Genomic DNA, 20,024 nt, shown 5'->3' with positions numbered 1-20,024 from the left:
TAATAGGCCTTCTCGATGTCGAAAAACACCGTAACACAGACTGTTAGTGAAAGAAGGCATCCTTTATATATGATTCCAGCGCAAGCCGTTAATCGTGGGCGGATCTCCCCGCCCTGAAGCCAGCCTGGCAGCTTTCGAGAAACCCATTGTACTCTAAGAAGTACATGAGCCTCCTGTTGATATTCTTCTCGAGGTGTTTGCAGGTTTGAGGAATTGGTGAGCGGTTAATGATCAAGATTATGTGCTCGGTGGGGATCTCGTTGTCGTCTCTGCGGGTGTTGATACGCCTCACGGCTGTGATGCCCTCATCCTTCTCGCAAGGAGATCCGCATTCGTTTCGTTCAACAGATCTGCTCAGAGATCACACGCTGGGAGCTATGATGCTCCGGTGGGGTGTGACCCTCATGTCTAAATCAGCGAGTCGAGGTTGACCTAGAATATTTGTGGCCTGCTGCTTGTCGTTTACCTCGAGCTTTGTTTTTTAGCATTTTGAGATGTTCCTATTATGGCTTCAAGGTATTTTGCAATCACGAATACTGAATGCGATGCAAGAGATTGGGCTGGATTGAGCAATTCCGTCACAACAAATCGAGAAAAACTATCCGGTTCAGGAAAGGTTGGGGATGGCAATGTGGGAAAAGATACTTCGGTGCGGCCGTATCTCAGGGACCGATCACATTTGGGGGGGTGGGGGGGGTAGACAATACCATAGAGTATAGTATAAAAGCAGGAAGACGGGGGACTTTCTTCGTCAGCCTTACCCTGATAGATGAAGAGGAGCCGTAGCTCCCTTCCTGTTAATCCGACATTGAGCACATCCACCGTAGCTTGACCTGGGCTCCGACGGCCACCGTTTGTGGTTTCTGCCCTTCGCATCAAAACTTCTACCCACGGTACATTACAGCGTGAGTATGGGGGCTCGGGGTCCGCAGTGTCGCCAATATCGTCGCCAAGAATGCTCAAGGTGTCCCGCGCCGGGCCTCTGTCACCACAACGCCGCCCACTATTAAAGGGACACTGAAGTGATATGTAAACATTGTGGGATTACTTGCGCAAATTATAGTCCGGAGTCCCCAGGCCATGTTTCAACCACCCTGGGCGCGTTTACGCGATTTTATTTAGTAGAAAAATTTATTCGAAAATGCTGTCCTCCTCTCTTTACGCTCGCCCATTTTCTGCGGCGTTTTCGTGTGACGTCGCGAGGAGCCGAGCTCGCAATTGGCTGCGCTACTGCACGGCTCCCCGGCCTTCAGACAGAGTCAGTCGGCCCAGCGTTTCGTCCGCCGGCCGCCGACGGGTCGTCGCAATTCGTTCGCTCAGTTGAAACGAAGCCAGGACACGTTTGTGAATGGAAGAATCTGCCTTTCTTTACTTGGTTAGTTTGTACACTGTATCTAGCTCCAAGTCAAGGTCGCCTCAGACAAGCGCTACACAAGCGCACATGCGACGCTTCGCTGACTGGTACGCCAGTAGGAAAATATAAGGCCTCTTGAAGGCGCGAGAAGAGTCAGCGAAGTCAACATAGGTACTAAGGAAATAAAATCAACTGATATTTTTACCTTACAGCGTAAAACTAGGGTGCGGGAAGCACTTTTTTGCGCTGGGCGAACAAGCACAGTGGTCAGCAGCACGACTACGCATCTGCGGACGCTTTTCCGTCTACGTAATGCAATTGCTAGACGTGAGCTATTGTGGAAACTCGGGCGACGCTTACTGCACGAGCGCAATACAACAAATAGTCACCTAAGCTGCTTGAAATGCCAAAACTAAATAAAAGTGTAAATTGGTTGTGCAATATATACCCTATATTACGAAGGCCAGCGAGCCCGCCCCGTTGCCGAGTGCTCTGGGGCTCTAGGTATTTCACCGCAAGTATTTTGCAAGTCACGAGTTCGAATCCCCGCGTGTACGTGCTTTCTTTTTTTTTTGTTTTTGTAAGTTAACTTTTTCGTTTTCCGCCGATGTTTTCTATATTGAGTTCACCTTTTTTTGGGCCGCAACGTTCATGGCTCCACGAACTAGTTCACAAAACGCGCGCAGGCTGGCACTGGCGCGCTAGCGAGTTCTCGTTGGCGTGCTGTTGCCATAAGCACCGACTGCTTGCAGGCAGTGGGCACAGGCCACAATGAACAGACCCTTGGCCTGGTACGAACACGCTTTTTACGATACAGGCACGAGGGAAGGGAGGCAAGCTCCAAATATGGGGGAAAAGCGCATGACATTTGGGCGTCTGCGGGTACGCGGAGGGCGTTCATGCACTGGGTAAGTCTCGGCTAGTGAATGCTACGACTACAAGCCGTCCTGGGAGGCTTATCTTGTGCATTTTACAGCTGACAACATGGCAGAAGCGTGGTACGATGATTAGTGAGTTATTGAGAATGCCCATCCAACAACGCCACCGGTTGTTTTTTACAGAACCGAAACCGAAACCGAAACCGAAACTTGTTTGGTTGCTCACATTGGGCATCGTCCAATCACGGTGCCCGCTCCTCCCAACGTCACAACTTTAGTTGGTGCGGCCGCCGCAAACCACGCATGGTAGTTTTTCTTCTTTCGCGCTTTGTAAAATTTTTACCGATTTGTCAACCGGATAAACGATGAAAAGTGTGCTAATTTGAGCCAGTCTACGCAGTGCAAGCAAAAACGGGAGCTTGTCAAATTCACTTCAGTGTCCATTTAAAAGGCGTTTATTGACACAATGCGTTCAATACACTACGTCACCAGTGAGCGCTTGTCCTATCATCTTCCTGTTTTGTCGACTGCTATGCACTTGACTTTATAAGAACTAAGTACCAACTTGCAAAATGCTTTTTACTGAATAGTTAGATAGTTTTACGGAATAGTTAGATTTTGAGGAATAGCTTTTTACCATGCCCTTTCTGCTGGAATCGTGTTTCATTACTCGTATTGATTTTAAGCCTTACATAGATATTTTCACACCTAAAAAGTGGGGAGTGAAATCCATTTGCACCCGTAAATTCTTAGTCTCCCTCCTTCGTGCTTTACGGTCCTCTTAATGGCTGCAAATATTTTCAAATCCTTTGCATTTTTGGGGTGTCCATATGTAACTTGATGCATTATAAATACGTTGCCCCATATGAAATCTTTCATAACAAAGTGAGAATTTGGGAAGCAGGCAATCGTGAAGGCAGCGGCGTTTTCCTCGCCCTCTTTTATTCAGACACTGAGTAGTTAGCCTATCTTCAATGGTTTTACTATGCTTGCTACAATTTCATTTTAATTTTGCCTTATCGGTTAATATCTTCATTTATATATCTGCCAGGTCCAAGACAAGGCGCTCGCACACCGGAGGTTCCTGTACACTGCGGACTGTGGAAGACCCGCTGCCACCTGGCAGCGTCTGCACTGTCTGGGAAGATCTGTGGATTCACTTTGTGGACTTCTTATCTAAGACAGAGAGAGAGAGAATAAACATATTTAATTTTGAGCTTAATGGTACAGGATTGTGACAGTACCACCAATGGGGGTGTACACAAATCCGGGCTGCCCTGGCCCTTGCTAGCTGCTCGTGTCCTCTCTATCAGCATGCGCTGCGTTGAGAGGTCCGAGATGGACAGCCCGTCCACCCACTGCTCTTACGTGGGACGGGGATTGGGTGTGAGGGAGGGGGGTTGTTCGCACTCCCAGAGCAGATGGTACAGGGTGCCTGGCTGCGGGCAAAAGTGGCAGGTACTATAATACTGGGTGGGGTAGATATGGTGGAGGAGGGTACAGTAACTGCCTTAGAAGAACAGAAAGCAGAAAACATGCCTCCAAAAAATTATTGCAATTTATTTCCACCTAGCGTGACCTTGCAACAGAAGGTCTGCAAAGCTGGCTTTTACGAAACTTATTTGCTTCCGTTCCGGTAATTCAAGCAAGCATTTGTTGTGAGAACAACAAAGGCTTAACATGGCACGCAGCAAAGGCTTGCATAGGCTTTGGAACATATGGTTGCAAGGGCACGCCGTGGCCAAACAGCGAGGGCGTTCAGCCTCTGCGTGCTCCTCGACCAGAGAAGGTTGCGATCCCAAGCGGCGCTGGCAGATTTGTCTTCCCTATTCAACAGCCGACAACAAGGCAGAAACGGGGTTTGCCAACTCTTGAGATATCGGAAATGGCCAACCAACTATAACGTTGGATGCGAAGCATGTTGTTGCACGGAACCAAAACTACAGCTAGTTGGAACTACCATCCTGGACATCATGGGACCACAACGCAGCACGAATACAAGTTGTTGCGGCAACGGCAAATGTCGCCTGGCATTTTTTTTCAGGCTGTATAAAAAAATACCGTTTTGTACAACAGATAAACAATAAAAAGTGTCTTTATTTTATCCAGTGCATGCAATATAAACAAAAACAAGTTTGAGAGTTTTATTTTAAGGTTCAAGTGTTTTTTGAAGCTTGGAACAATACAAAAGCATTAAACCTGGTGGACGACGTTTGACACTCATGTTCTCTAATTACTTCGGAGGGTTTCGTAAGGTGCATGAAGATCTGACGCCAAAATTTCCCAAATTTGTTGTGCTGAACTTTAAATAGTTGGAGACATTTAAAATTCCCGATTTTTGCGTGAAAAGGTTCTTTCTTAACGAAGCAATGTCTACGTTTTTTTTTATAAATGAAGCCTGCTTGCAATTTACGCCATCTCATTTTCAGTAGCAATGACTTATACCAGTCGGTTCTGTTTACCGTAAGACACATCGGGGAGGACGTCTACTTAAACAAGCATTTTGAACAGGAATCCACCTTTTGCGACCGCCTTTTAAAAAACAACCACTAAGAAGGATAGGCTTGCCAATCTCCGAAACTGACTCGAAATTTGACGTCAAGGCCCAAAGTCATTTCAACACACCGTAAACAGCTGAATAAAGTATGCCAGCAGCCTAATTATAGAAGAGGTTCTTGCAAGTTCTTTAATTGCAGCCAAGGCGTGAACTACCGCAAGGAAGTCAGACGTAAATTCCGTATGTTTTCGGGCTCTCTTAGCATTCAGGTTTTTGATACTCGTCAATTCTATACCTGCTGTCAATGTTTTGTCCATTTTGCCAAAACGTTGTGCGGTTTAAATGTGCTAGAAATCCACTACTTATTGCCGTGACACACTTGGCAGTGTGTCGTTGTATCCAACAACTCAAAACGTTCGCGCGTATACCAAAGCATACGCGCCTGGAGGAGCTCCACCTTTGCCCTGGTGAGCACACTCCGGATAAAACAGATTTTAACAGTGAAGCTATTAGAGCTTGCGCCTGGTACAGTTGTGTTAGAAAAAAATACCCTGAAAAAAACTCTTGAGTGAGGCGACCAACACGCTCTTCGCGCTGGGGTGTATAGATGGAGCCAAGCCTCACCAGGTGTGACGTAATCTCGCACGGCGGCACCGCGCGACCTGCGAAAAAATTCTGCCTAGAGTTCGTGGCGTAATCTCTCGCGATTTTTTTCTCTTCGCCAGTTCATCTGCGTTTGCTTTGAAGTTAGACGCAGAGAAAAGCTCGCCGTGCAGGCCCGCTGTTCGCGAAGCATCTTGCCGCCGCTTTTAGTGCGTGCTAACACGCTAAAGCTGGCGAAACAGCGATGTGCAAAAAAGATGTGAAAACCTCATACAAAACTATCCAGGCCTGTCAGTCCTGGAGAAGTTTCAGCCGCAAGTAAGAAAACACCTATCAGAAACAACAGCCTGCCCTCGGTAAAGGGACAGATGGCACGAGACAGAAGAGCGTCACTCCAGGAGTAGCGGAAACGCGGCACGAAAGCCGCCACACTGCTACTCAAAAACGGGTGGGACCACTTCGGTTCAATTCGGAATATCTTCCGGTGAAGCCGTGCCGAAACTTCAGCGTGTTGCAGAAGATCCCGAGATACGAGCTCGCGTACGTAGTAAATATTTTAATGACTTAGTGTTCATATCGCTTTGGGGATGCTTACGATGATACCACACATAGAACTTCATTGAGTCTCTAATCATGACCATGCAGAACATTTAGCCGTGTCTCCAAGCATAGTTGGAGACATTTAGTTGTAGACATTTCAAATTCCCGATTTTTGCGTGAAAAGATTCTTTCTTACCGAAGCAATGTCTAGTTTTTCTTTATATATGAAGCCTGCTTGCAATATACGCCGTCTCATTTTAGTAGCAATGACATAGGCAAGTCGGTTTTGTCTACCGCGAGACAGATCAGGGAGGATGTCCACTTAAACAAGCTTTTTCTGCAGCAATACACCTTTGCGGCCGCCTTTTCAAAAACAACCCCTAAAAATAATAGGCTTGCGAATCTCCGAAACTAACTCGAAATTTGACGTCAAGTCCCAAAGCAATTAAAACACGGTTAGCAGCTAAAGGAATTGTGGTTGATTGATTGATTGATTGATTGTAAGGTTTAACGAGCCGACGCAACGCAGGCGATGAGGCGCGCGGTAGTGGAGGGCTCCGGATTAATTTTGACCACCTAGGGATCTTTAACGTGCGCCGAAATCTCGTACACACGGGCCTGAAGGAATTGTTCTAGTGACGTGATTATAGGACATGTTCTTACAAGTTCTTTAATTTCTGTTGACGCACGAACTTCCGCAGTGACGTCAGACATGTATCCAGTATGTTTTCGGGCGTTTGATTGATTGCTTGAACGTTTATTACTGTTTGTCACATGAATGCTACGAACACTGATTGGACCCATAGCCAGAGGCTAGTGCATTGTCCAATGAGAGAAGTAATGGGAATAAGCTCGAAATATCAATTACACGTAATACAGCTATAGCTGTAAGACACTATAAATATCACTTTCGTGTTATTATGAGCGTCCTCACTTTTACACATTAGAGAAGTCCTTCTCTCCGTAAACAATCCGGTTACAGGAAAACAAAACTACGCATGCGCATACAATAAACAATTTTTGATACAGCACTTCGTGTACACACACAGAAAAAGGAGATTGAAAATACAAGAAACAGTATAGCGATCACGGGTTTTATGAAGAAGAAAACATGCTTGGTTTACAAGATTCACCAGTGAACAGGTAAAACTGTACGAAGTAAACCTGCCCACGAACTGCTTTTTTTTTCGTTTTACCGCACCATTGATTGATCTCTTCAATTCAGTGGGCAAATTATTTTAGATTTTTACTCCTTTGAATTGCAATATTCTCTCACCATAAACGTTATTTTTTGCCGCCAAGTTAAAGTTACCGAACGTGGTTCTTCTAGTAGGGCAAGAAGACGAATAATATAACGAGACATCAAATGGGTTATTGTTGTTTACAATACTATTGACACAAACAGTCATCTTGTATTCCCGCAAAACATCGAAGGGTAGTATTTTTAGCCTTCGAAATAACGGCCGGCTTTGTTCGTTGCAGCAACTGTGACTTGTTATTCTCACTGTCCGCTTTTATAACCTCCGAAATGGATCCAGATAAGAATCATAACTACCGGCTCAGGATTCCATGCAGTATGTTAAATGACTATTTATGAGTACTAAGTAAAGCGTCCGCAGAATGCTGTTGTCGAAGTAGCGTCTGTCTCGTAAAAGCGCGTGACAGACAGAAGCAAGCTTAACACCAACCCCATTTATTGACCTGCCCAGTGAACGTGATTATCTAGTATAATCCCTAGGTATTTTAACGTCTCCGTATCTTCCAGTACGTACTTATCAATTTTAATCTGACTACCTTCGTAACTAAATAATTTTCTGCGGGAATGAAATATAGTGTACTTCGTTTTCTTGAACTTAACTATTAACCTGTTGTCATGAAACCAGTGGGAAATTTTCTGCACTTCTGAGTTTACTTGTGCTTTTAATTCGAAAACATTGTCGGCCGTACATATTAATGCGATATCATCGGCATACATAATAATTTCGAAAGAGCCTAATATACGAGACAAGTCGTTTAGATAAAGTGAAAAGAACCGCGGCCCGAGATCCGACCCCTGTTGCACCCCTGTGTTCAGATATTGCAGTGTGGAAGTAATATCGTTCATCATGATAACCTGCGGTCTGTTTCTGATGTAACTAGAAAATAACTCTTACGTCTGATTACGCAGGCCGTAGTGCTTTAATTTATGCAAAATAATTGAACGATCTACGCATCCAATGCTTTTTGGAAGTCAAGAAAAACAACTCCCACTATTTTGTTGTTTTAGGGCCGTGTTAATCGATTGAGCCAATGTCAACACTGCGGATGATGTAGAATAATTAGACTGAAATCTATGTTGCGGAGGACAGAGAACCATGTACTTGTGTAAAAACTTCTTTATACGGCCCGATAGGACTTCTTTCAAAAATGTTATTTACAACGCTAAGAACAGATATCGGTCTGTAACTAGACCAATCGGAATGGTCACCGTTTTTGTACACTGGGATTACTTTCGCAATTTTTTGTATGGATGGGTAAGTTTCTTCTTGTCTACAATGATTGAAAAGATTGCATAAGATTGGACCTGAAACATCTACGTTTTCTTTTAACAATCGTGCTGTAATTTGGTCTTGCCCAGTAGATTTGTTAGTACTTGAAAGATTTTTAATAATGTGAACAACTTCGGAAAGTTCAATATCATACATCACAAACGTATTGCCAACTGGGCTTGACGCAATGTAGCTGTTCACAGAGCGGGGAATTTTGTCTGCCAGAGCTTTGCCTATACCAGGAAAGAAGGTGTTGAACGCTTAGACAGCGCGGTCGTCAACGCTGTCAGGAATAACGCGCTGTGATTGACGGCCCCCAGTAACCTGGTTAATGATACCCTATATTTTGCGTGCACCGCCAGATGACTCTTGGCATCTGTTTCTTAGAATCTGTTTCTTAGCATTGAGATGGTTGATATTCATACATTCCGTAATTACTTTCAATTTTTTGTCGATTTTACCGAATCGTCGTGCAGGTTAAATATGTGAGCAATACGCTAATTATTGCGCCGACACATTTGCCAGTGTGTCGTTGTAACCGACAACAATAAACGTTCGTGCGTATAAGAAAGCGTACGGGCGTGGAGGACCTGCACCGTTGCCTTCGTAAGCACGCTCCGGGCTGTAACAGATTTTAACAGTGAAGTTGTTAAAGCTTGCTCTGGGTACAGTTGCGTGAGAAAAAAAAATACCAAGCAAAAAACTTGCGTGAGGCGCCCGGTACGCGCTTCGCGCAGGGGCGTAGGCGGTGCGAATCCTTCCCTAGCTATGACGTAATCGCGCGCGCCGGCACCGCTTGACCTTCTCAAAAATTCTGCCTAGCGTTCGTGGCGGAATCTCCCATGATATGTTTCCTCCTCGCCAGTTCATGTACGTTTGCGCTGAAGTGGGATGCAGGGAAAAGCTCGCGCTACAGACGCTCAGTTCGAGAAGCCAGTTGCCGCCGCTTTTAGCAAGTGCTAATGCGGTCCCCATGTGGAGAGATGTAAAAGACTCGGACAATACAATCCGGGCCTGCCATTGCTGGAGAAGTTTCAGAGGCAAATTTGAAAATCCATGTCAGGTATAACAGCCGTGTCTCCCGTGAAGGGAGAGATGGGACAGGAAGAAGGGTGTCACTCCTGAAGAAGCGGAAACGCGGCGCGAAAGCCACCTCAGTGCTACTCGAAAACAAGTGCGACTACTTCGGTTCAATCCCGAATATCTCCCGGTGAAGCAGCGGCGAAACTTCAGCGAGTTGCAGAAGATTCCTAGATACGAGCTCGCGTACGTAGTACATAATTTAATGACCGAGGGTTCATTGCTTTTTGGGAAAGCTTACGATGACACCACGCAGGGAACTTCATTGAGTCTCTAATGATAACCACACAGAAACGTTGGCTGACTCTAGAAACATACCCACACATAAACTTAGCGGAACAAAGGCTAAGCTATACGGGAAGGTCATGGAGAGTGCAGCCCTGCCCGTCCTGAGTGAATCGTGGGCTACAGCGGTGTCTTCCGGGAGCAGCAAAGCGGCTTCACGCGGCAACGCTGCACGGCTGACTCTCTTGGGGACGTCATCTTTATGCTGGAACAGACCCACCACGACAAAGAGGTGTCCTTCCTGCTGTTGCTGGATATGCTGTCAGCATTTGACACGGTCGCTCACGGGGCCATCCTGGAGGCCCTGGACGGCATGGGCATTGTGGGGCGCCTCGGAGGCTACATCCGGGCGTTCCTGCGTGACCGGACACTGGGGGTGAAGATCGGCTGGGAAACCAGCGTTACTCGAGACGTCCGCTCCGGGGTGCCCCAGGGTAGCGTGCTGAGCCCGTTCCTTTTCTACTTGGTGCTGGCTCCTGTCCCCGACTGCGTCCCTCGAGGCTGCGACACCCATTTGATGTGGTGGTGTATGCTTACTACGAGGCACTATGGACCCATGGACCCACCAAAGACTGCCACACAGTCAAGGCATGCCTCCAAAAGGCTCCAGGAGCAGTTGCTGTCTTCTTGGAGAGCCGTGGCCTGCAGCTCTTGGAAGCCAAAATGCAGGCCGTTATGGTGCATCCGGGAGAATGCAGGGCTCGACGGGCAACACCACACATTACACTCAACGGATGGCCTCTTCCCTGGCGGCTGACCATAAAGTACCTGCTGCTGCTCATTGACTGTCGGTTCACATGGCTGCCAGCTGTCAAGGCCCTCCGGGCACGCAGCGCACGGGTTCTCCAACGCGTGTGGCAGCATCTGGATCGAGACAATGGCCGCTCACACCTAGTGGCACAGCGCGTGTTCCATGGCATGGCCTCCGCAGCTGTGGTGTACGCGCTTCCACTCGCCTACCAGGGATCTCAAAGGTGGCAGGAGCTGGAGATCGGCCAGGTGGAGATCGACTCTGCCGGCAATGAAGTATTAATTAGTAATCATAAAATTTCTTCATCTCCAGAACCTGATTGTATTAACGGGAAAATGCTCAAGTGCACCACTGTTTACCCCTCCATTATTCTGTCAGAAACTTTTAAGGACTCACTGCGTTGTGCCACATTCCCTCGTGACTGGAAGGTGGGGAAGGTGATTCTCGTTCGAAATACGGGGATGTACATTCTCCTGAAAACTACCGTCCTATTTCACTTACTAGCATGCCTTCCAATCTCCTTGAACATATAATATATTTAGAGCTAGTTCGATATCTTGATTCGAATTTATTTTTCACCTTTTTTTAACATACCTTTCGAAAAACGTTCTCTTGTGAAACCCGACTTTGCAGTCTTTTCTAATAACCTTTTTGTCTTTTCTAATAACCTTCTAATAACCTTGGATTTCAAACTCGCAGGCTATTTGTTGACTTCGCCAGAGCTTTTGACTCACTTCGTGAGAGGCTATTATTATCATGCCTAGCCAACTAAACTCTCACACTTTGGTACTTGCAGGGATAACAGCCATCCGAATCTGCCCAACCGCCCACCCAACACCGCATCGAGAGGCACGACACCGCATCGAGAATGGGTTGCTTACCACTGCTGTATTTACAGGCTGTACTGCTTATGGGCTTCAGCTCGTGGGCTCCCGCTTCTTGGCAGCAGTGTCAATCAGAACCAGCTTCACTCCAGTTGACATCATTCTGCGCACAGCCACGTTTGGGTGGAAACAGTTTCCTCGTCTTGCTACCGGGATCGTCAAATGATATCCCCACCGCCGGTTATATGCGCCCGGTTACACCTTTTTCTTTTGGGCACGACACCGCAAGGAGAATGGGTCGCTTACCACTGCTGTATTTACACGCTGTATTGCTCATAGGCTTCAGCTGATGGGCTCCCGTTTCTTGGCAGCAGTGCCAATCAGAACCAGCTTCACTCCAGTCGACATTGTTCTGCGCACAGCCATGTTTGGACGGAAGCAGTTTCCTCGTGATTGCAGCGATGGCGTAGAGGTAGAACACCCGCCTCGCGTGCAGTAGGACCGTGGTTCGAATCCCGCTGCCGGACAATCCCACCGGATAAAAAAAAATCCGCGTATTGATGGAATTGCACAAAGGGGCTTGGGGTGCGGCCTGACCCCGGCGACCATTGCCGGTAATGCACTACCTCACCAGAGCAGGATTGGCCACCCTGGTGTAGTAACGGCCACAACCTCCCATGAATACGCCAATTAACCCTCGGCCCTCAGTCCCCAGCGGCTGCGAAGCAACTGACCACGGCGGCGGTCAGACCTGTGACGCAGCAGAGGGGGCTAAGAATCCCTGGATCCGTACAGGCCGCCAATGGAATCTGAACCTGGCAACGTTTAACGCGCGAACCTTATCTAGCGAAGCAAGTCTCGAGGTGTTGTTCGCGGAATTAGAGGGCATTAAATGGGATGTAATAGGGCTTAGCGAGGTTAGGAGGGCAGGCGAAGTCTTTACGGTGCTGAAAAATGGACACGTCCTATGTTACCGTGGTCTAGAGGACAGAAGAGAACTTGGAGTGAGATTTCTAGTCAATAAAAGCATAGCTGGCAGCATAGACGAATACTATAGCATTAACGAAAGGGCAGCAGGTCTTGTAATAAGGCTCAAAAAGAGGTACAAGCTCAAGGTGGTGCAGGGCTACGCGCCCACATCCAGCCACGACGACCAAATAGTGGAACGCTTCTATGAAGATGTGGAATCGGCAATGTCTAAAGTAAAAACACAGTATACCGTAGTTATGGGGGACTTCAATGCTAAAGTAGGCAAGAATCAGGCTGGAGACAAGGCAGTTGGGAACTATGGTCTGGGCTGTAGAAATAGCAGGGGGGACCTACTAGTTGAGTTTGCAGAACGGAATAACCTACGCATAATGAATACCTTCTTCTGTAAACGGGAGAGTCGGAAGTGGACCTGGAGGAGCCCGAATGGGGAGCACAAAAATGAAATAGACTTCATATTATGCGATAACCCTGGCGTCGTGCAGGATGTGGAAGTGCTCGGAAGGGTAAGGTGTAGTGACCACCGTATGGTAAGATCTCGAATTAGCCTAGATTTGAGGAGGGACCGCAACAAGCTAGTACGAAAGAAGCCGATAAATGAGCTAACAGTAAGACATAAAGCAGAAGAATTGGGGATTGCGCTGCAGAACCGATATTCCGCCCTTAACGCGGAAGCCGAGCCTACGACACAGGAAGCCAGCGACAACCTTAAACGCATTATTACGGAGTGTCCAGCAGAAGTCGAGGGCACTATGGCCAGACAGGATACTGGTAAACTTTCACAGGAGACGAAAGATCTAATCAGGAAACGGGCAAACCATGAGAATCTCTACCGCAGCTGACAGAATAGAACTAGCCGAGCTCTCGAAGGTACTCAATAAGAGCAAGACAGCTGGCATACGGAAGTATAATATGGAGAGGATCGAATACGCTGTAAAGAGCGGAGGTAACTTGAAAGCAGTGAAGAGACGTCTTGGCGGGGGGAAGAATCAGATGTATTCACTTAAGGATAAGCAAGGCAATGTCATCACAAATAGGGATAAAATAGTCACAGTGGCCGAGGAGTTCTATAGGGATCTGTACAGTAGCCGGGACATACAGGATAATGCCGAACGAGACAGTAGTTCAGAGGAGATAGACATCCCACCAGTAACGACCGAAGAAGTAAGGAAGGCTTTGAAAGAAATGAAAAGGGGCAAAGCACCTGGTGAGGATCAGATAACAGCAGACCTCTTGAAGAATGGCGGAGAAATTGTACTTGAAACACTGGCAAACCTGTATACGCAATGCCTAATGACCGCAATGGTACCGGAATCTTGGAAGAACGCGAACATCATCCTAATCCATAAGAAAGGCGACATGAAGGACTTGAAAAATTACAGGCCGATCAGCTTACTGTCAGTCGTCTACAAGGTATTTACCAAGGTAATCGCTAACCGAATCTCTGCAACCTTAGATTTCAGTCAACCTAAAGAACAAGCAGGGTTCCGTAAAGGTTATTGAACAATGGACCATATTCACACGATCAATCAGGGGATAGAGAAGTGCGCTGAGTATACTGAACCCCTATATTTAGCCTTCTAGATTATGAGAAAGCATTTGACTCGGTCGAAGCCCTAGAAGTCATTCAGGCATTACGGAACCAGGGGGTAGATGAGCATTATGTAAGAATACTAGAGGATATCTACAATGGGACTACAGCTACCATCATCCCACATAAGGAGAGCAGTAAAATACCTATAAGGAAGGGTGTCAGACAAGGAGACACAATCTCTCCAATGTCATTCACAGCATGCTTACAAGAAGTATTCAGAACGTTGGATTGGGAACAGGTAGGAGTAAGGGTTAATGGAGAATACCCCAGTAACCTCAGATTTGCTGATGACGTTGCCTTGCTAAGTAACTCGGGGGACGAATTGCAAAGCATGCTTTCCGCACTGGGCGAACAGAGTAGAACCGTGGGCCTGAAAATTATTATGCAGAAAACTAAACTAATGATCAATAACCTCAGGACAGCACAGCAGTTTGAGATAGGTGGCGAGGCAGTGGAAGTGGTAAGCAAATATACCTACTTAGGCGAAGTTGTTACCCCAGATCCCAACCATGAGGCAGAGATACTTAGAAGGATCAGAATGGGGTGGGGTGCATATGGCAGACATTCTCAGATAATGAATAGCAGCCTACCATTGTCGCTGAACAAGAAAGTGTATGACAGCTGCATCTTACCGGCACTCACCTACGGGGCCGAAACTTGGAGGCTCACTAAGAGGGTTCAACTTAAATTGAGAACAACTCAGCGGGCAATGGAGCGGAAAATGATAGGTGTAACATTAAGGGACAAGACGAGAGGGGAGTGGGTCAGAGAGCAAACTGGTGTTAAAGACACCTTAGTAGAATTAAGAAGAAGAAATGGACGTGGGCAGGGCATGTAATGCGAAGGCAAGATAACCGCTGGTCATTAAGGGTAACAGAGTGGATCCCTACAGAAGGCAAGCATTGCAGGGGGCGGCAGAAAGTTAGATGGGCAGATAAGATCAAGAAGTTTGCGGGGATAAATTGGTCACAGTTGGCCGAGGTAATTGAAGAATAATGGGAGAGGCCTTTGCCCTACAGTGGGCGTAGATAGGCTGGTGATGATGATGATGATGATTATGATGAGTTTCCTCGTCTTGCTACCGGGATCGTCAACTGATATCATCCCCTCCGCCAGTTATAAGCGCCAGGTTACACCTTTTTCCTTTGGGCACGACACCGCATCGAGAATGGGTCGTTTACCACTTCTGTATTTACACGCTGTATTGCTCATGGACTTCAGCTCATGGGCTCCCGCTTCTTGGCAGCAGTTTCAATCAGAACCAGCTTCACTCCAGTCGACATTGTTCTGCGCACAGCCACGTTTGGACGGAAACAGTTTCCTCGTCTTGCTACCGGGATCGTCAACTGATATCATCCCCACCACCTGTTATAAGCGCTCGGTTACACCTTTCTCCTTTGGGCACGACACCGCAACGAGAATGGGTCGCTTACCACTGCTGTATTTACACGCTGTATTGCTCATGGGCTTCAGCTCATGGGCTCCCGCTTCTTGGCAGCAGTGCCAATCAGAACCAGCTTCACTGCAGTCGACATTGTTCTGCGCACAGCCACGTTTGGACGGAAACAGTTTCCTCGTCTTGCTACCTGGATCGTCAACTGATATCATCCCCTAGACGAAACACTAGGAAGCGACCATCACATTAACCTGGACGTCCAGCAACTACTGGCATCTAGGGCGTCGGTCGCCCGGTCGTCACTTGGATTCCCGGACTAGGGAACCACTCCTACTTTATAAGGCTCATTAAAGTTTCATACTACTACTACTACTACTCCGAATCGCTCATCACAAAAACGCCAGGCAAAGAATTGGTACAGCCAGACTTACCGATTGGAAGGCCGTCAGAGAAGACTCGCCTACTGAGTCAATCCAAAATATTGAGGATTGGGCCGCTGAGATTATTACGACATTCGCCAAGCACACAAAAGAGCTTCCTCTTACCGAAAACAATCCGGCCATAGACAATCACCTCTACCACTTATGGGACGCCAGAAACGGCCTTCTGAAGAGGTGGAAAAGGTGCAAGACCAACCGGAAACTACGCACTCGTATAGCCTTACTCACACAAGAAGCAGAAGAATATGCTCGACAACTAAGCCAGCAAAATTGGAACCAATTCTGCAATACGCTCCAGGGAACCTTCGGCACCCGGAGAACTTGGCACCTTCTTCGTTCCCTCATGGGCTCCAAAGAATCAAAAGCCACGACTGCGCACAAGCTTAAAATAATAATCCACAACCACCCTGGAACAGATGAAGACCTGCTGCAAGAGCTGCAGAAATCATTCGAAGCTCAGCCCACTACACAGGTACAGCCGTCACTGCAGGACACCGGTAAACCGAACCAAGAACTGGATACGCCTTTCACCATTCAGGAAATTGAAGCCGCGATACACGGCCTAACAAGGAACACCACTCCTGGACAGGATAAGATCCCCAACAAACTTCTGCGCAATCTGGACCCCATCGCCCTTGAAAATCTGCTCGCATATATGAATGAACACTGGATGAAAGGAACTCCCCCGCCGCAGTGGAAACATGCTGATATCACGCTAATTCCCAAGCCCGGAAAACCCCTCACACTCAAAAACCTCCGTCCCATTTCTCTCACATCGTGCGTGGGCAAACTCCTTGAGCATATGGTTCACAATCGTCTCGCCCATTACATAGAGGACAATAACTACTTCCCAACCACCATGTATGGATTTAGGCCCCATCTCTCTACCCAAGACATCATGCTGCAGCTTAAAGAAGACATACTATTGAAACTCTCAAACAATCACAAATATTCTATTGTCGCACTTGATATAAAAGGGGCATTCGACAATGTCACGCACCAAGCCATCCTACAAGGGCTAGCTACTACCAACTGCGGGCCCAGACTTTACAACTACGTCGCGGCATTTCTTAGCAACCGAACCGCCACCGTACGCATCGGCCATCTGCGATCCGACACTTTTTCAGCAATTCCCCGAGGAACACCTCAAGGCTCGGTTATTTCACCCCTACTCTTTAACCTTGCCATGAAGGACCTCCCACCCCTGCTCCAAGATATTCCGCATCTCCGACACGCTTTCTATGCGGACGACCTCACGCTATGGACACCCACTGGATCAATCGGAGATCAGGAAGAGACACTTCAAATGGCAATTGACACCACCCAACGATATCTCCAATCCAGAGGACTGGAGTGCACCCCCGAAAAGTCTGGTTTACTAACGCTCAGCAAGAGATCTACCCGCAAGACCGCACGCAGTATACCAGAACCAGAATCATACATAAATAATCACCCTGTCCCTAATGTCCCTTACCTTCGGATATTGGGTCTCATTATACCTAGAGATGAATGTGGCTTACAAGCCCTACCACCATTACAGCGTACACTCAACCAGCTCATGCACATGATCCGCCGCGTCTCCAATCGTCGCTTCGGACTTCATGAACACGACACCCTATGCATGGGCCAAGCCATTCTCATCAGCAGGATAGCGTATGGCACGCCATACCTGGCCCTGAGACCACAAGAAATACGGAAACTCGACGCCACCATACGCCAGGCCTACAAGACCGCTATTGGGCTCCCAATCAGCACAGCAACCAAAAAACGTTTGCAGCTAGGGGTCCACAACACCTGGCAGGAAATACAAGAGGCCCACCACGCATCTCAGATACGCCGACTACAGATAACGCCCACGAGAAGAGCAACACTTCTCCGTCTACACTACAACGTCCCACCACGAGAAGATGAAACAATTCGAATCCCAGCCGACATTCGGCAACACATCCGCGTAGCCCCCATACCCCGAAATATGCACCCGGTTTTCAACAAGCAGCGCCGCACTGCACGAGATCGCTTGATTCATAAGGAAAATCACCATTTACCATGCACTCGGTACACAGATGCATCGCCGTACCCTCATCAGAAAGCACATGCAGCCTGTGTCGTTAGCACGCAAGGCACAGAACTAGCAGCAGCGACCGTTTTCACCACTTCCATCGAGACTGCTGAGGAGTGTGCCATCGCCCTTGCCACTACAACAGGCGAGGAATTTCTTACAGTTATAACCGATTCACAGACCGCCTGCAGAAACTTTCTCATTGGCCGCATCTCTCAACCAGCACTGCACCTTCTACGCCAACTAAAAAGACTACCAGAAATTAACATCATCTGGTCACCCGGCCACCAGTCCCTCGAAGGGAACGAGGCGGCACACGCCGCTGCCCGTGCTCATACACACCGGGCCGTTACCTCAGAGGGAGAAAACAACGACCGAAGCGCCTCAAAGCCAGCACCAATCCATACATACACCGAAATCTTATCCCACTACAAAAACGACCGCCGTCGCTTCCCGCCACCTCATGCACAACTAACACGCGACGAAGAAACCACTTTCCGGCACCTCCAAACCAATTCGTATCCCCATAACACCCTACTGAACGCTATGTACCCCACCCAATACCCTGCCACCTGTAACTTTTGCCCTGTTGCTGGCACCCCATACGACGTGGTATGGGAGGGCCAACGGACCCCCACTCTAACCCCAAATCCCAACCCTACCTATGAGCAGTGGGTGGAGCAGCTGACCAGCTCCGAGCTCTCGGACCAGCGCCGACTGGTGGAACGGGCCCGGACGGCCAGCCAGCTCCAAGGCATCTTGGAATGAGGACGCCTCTCACTGGGTGGAGGCCCTAAGAACATCCGCCTGCTTATTACTAAAATAAATGTTTGTCTCTCTCTCTCTCTCCCCTCCGCGGGTTATAAGCGCCCGTTTACACCTTTTTCCTTCGGGCACGACACAGCAACGAGGATGGGTCGCTTACCACTGCTATATTTACACGCTGTATTGCTCATGGGCTTCAGCTCATGGGCTCCCGCTTCTTGGCAGCAGTGCCAATCAGAACCAGCTTCACTGCAGTCGACATTGTTCTGCGCACAGCCACGTTTGGACGGAAATAGTTTCCTCGTCTTGCTACCTGGCTCGTCAACTGATATCATCCCCTCCGCCGGTTATAAGCGCCCGTTTACACCTTTTTCCTTTGGGCACGACACCGCAACGAGAATGGGTCGCTTACCACTGCTGTATTTACACGCTGTATTGCTCATGGGCTTCAGCTCATGGGCTCCCGCTTCTTGGCAGCAGTGCCAATCAGAACCAGCTTCACTCCAGTCGACATTGTTCTGCGCACAGCCACTTTTGGACGGAACCAGTTTTCTCGTCTTGCTACCGGGATCGTCAACTGATATCATCACCTCCGCCGGTTATAAGCGCCCGGTTGCACCTTTTTCCTTTGGGCACGACACCGCATCGAGAATGGGTTGCTTACCACTGCTGTATTTACACGCTGTATTGCTCATGGGCTTCAGCTCATGGGCTCCCGCTTCTTGGCAGCAGTGCCAATCAGAACCAGCTTCACTCCAGTCGACATTGTTCTGCGCACAGCCACTTTTGGACGGAACCAGTTTTCTCGTCTTGCTACCGGGATCGTCAACTGATATCATCACCTCCGCCGGTTATAAGCGCCCGTTTACACATTTTTCCTTTGGGCACGACACCGCATCGAGAATGGGTCGCTTACCACTGCTGTATTTACACGCTGTATTGCTCATGGGCTTCAGCTCATGGGCTCCCGCTTCTTGGCAGCAGTGCCAATCAGAACCAGCTTCACTCCAGTCGACATTGTTCTGCGCACAGCCACTTTTGGACGGAACCAGTTTTCTCGTCTTGCTACCGGGATCGTCAACTGATATCATCACCTCCGCCGGTTATAAGCGCCCGGTTGCACCTTTTTCCTTTGGGCACGACACCGCATCGAGAATGGGTTGCTTACCACTGCTGTATTTACACGCTGTATTGCTCATGGGCTTCAGCTCATGGGCTCCCGCTTCTTGGCAGCAGTGCCAATCAGAACCAGCTTCACTCCAGTCGACATTGTTCTGCGCACAGCCACGTTTGGACGGAACCAGTTTCCTCGTCTTGCTACCGGGATCGTCAAGTGATATCATCCCCACCACCTGTTATAAGCGCCCGGTTACACCTTTTTGCTTTGGGCACGACACCGCATCCAGAATGGGTTGCTTACCACTGCTGTATTTACAGGCTGTA

Source organism: Haemaphysalis longicornis, unplaced genomic scaffold, assembly GCF_048455015.1.
Source record: "Haemaphysalis longicornis isolate Haplotype H1 unplaced genomic scaffold, Haemaphysalis longicornis Haplotype H1 scaffold_12, whole genome shotgun sequence".
Taxonomy (NCBI): Eukaryota; Metazoa; Arthropoda; class Arachnida; order Ixodida; family Ixodidae; genus Haemaphysalis; species Haemaphysalis longicornis.
This window is presented reverse-complemented; position numbering follows the sequence as displayed.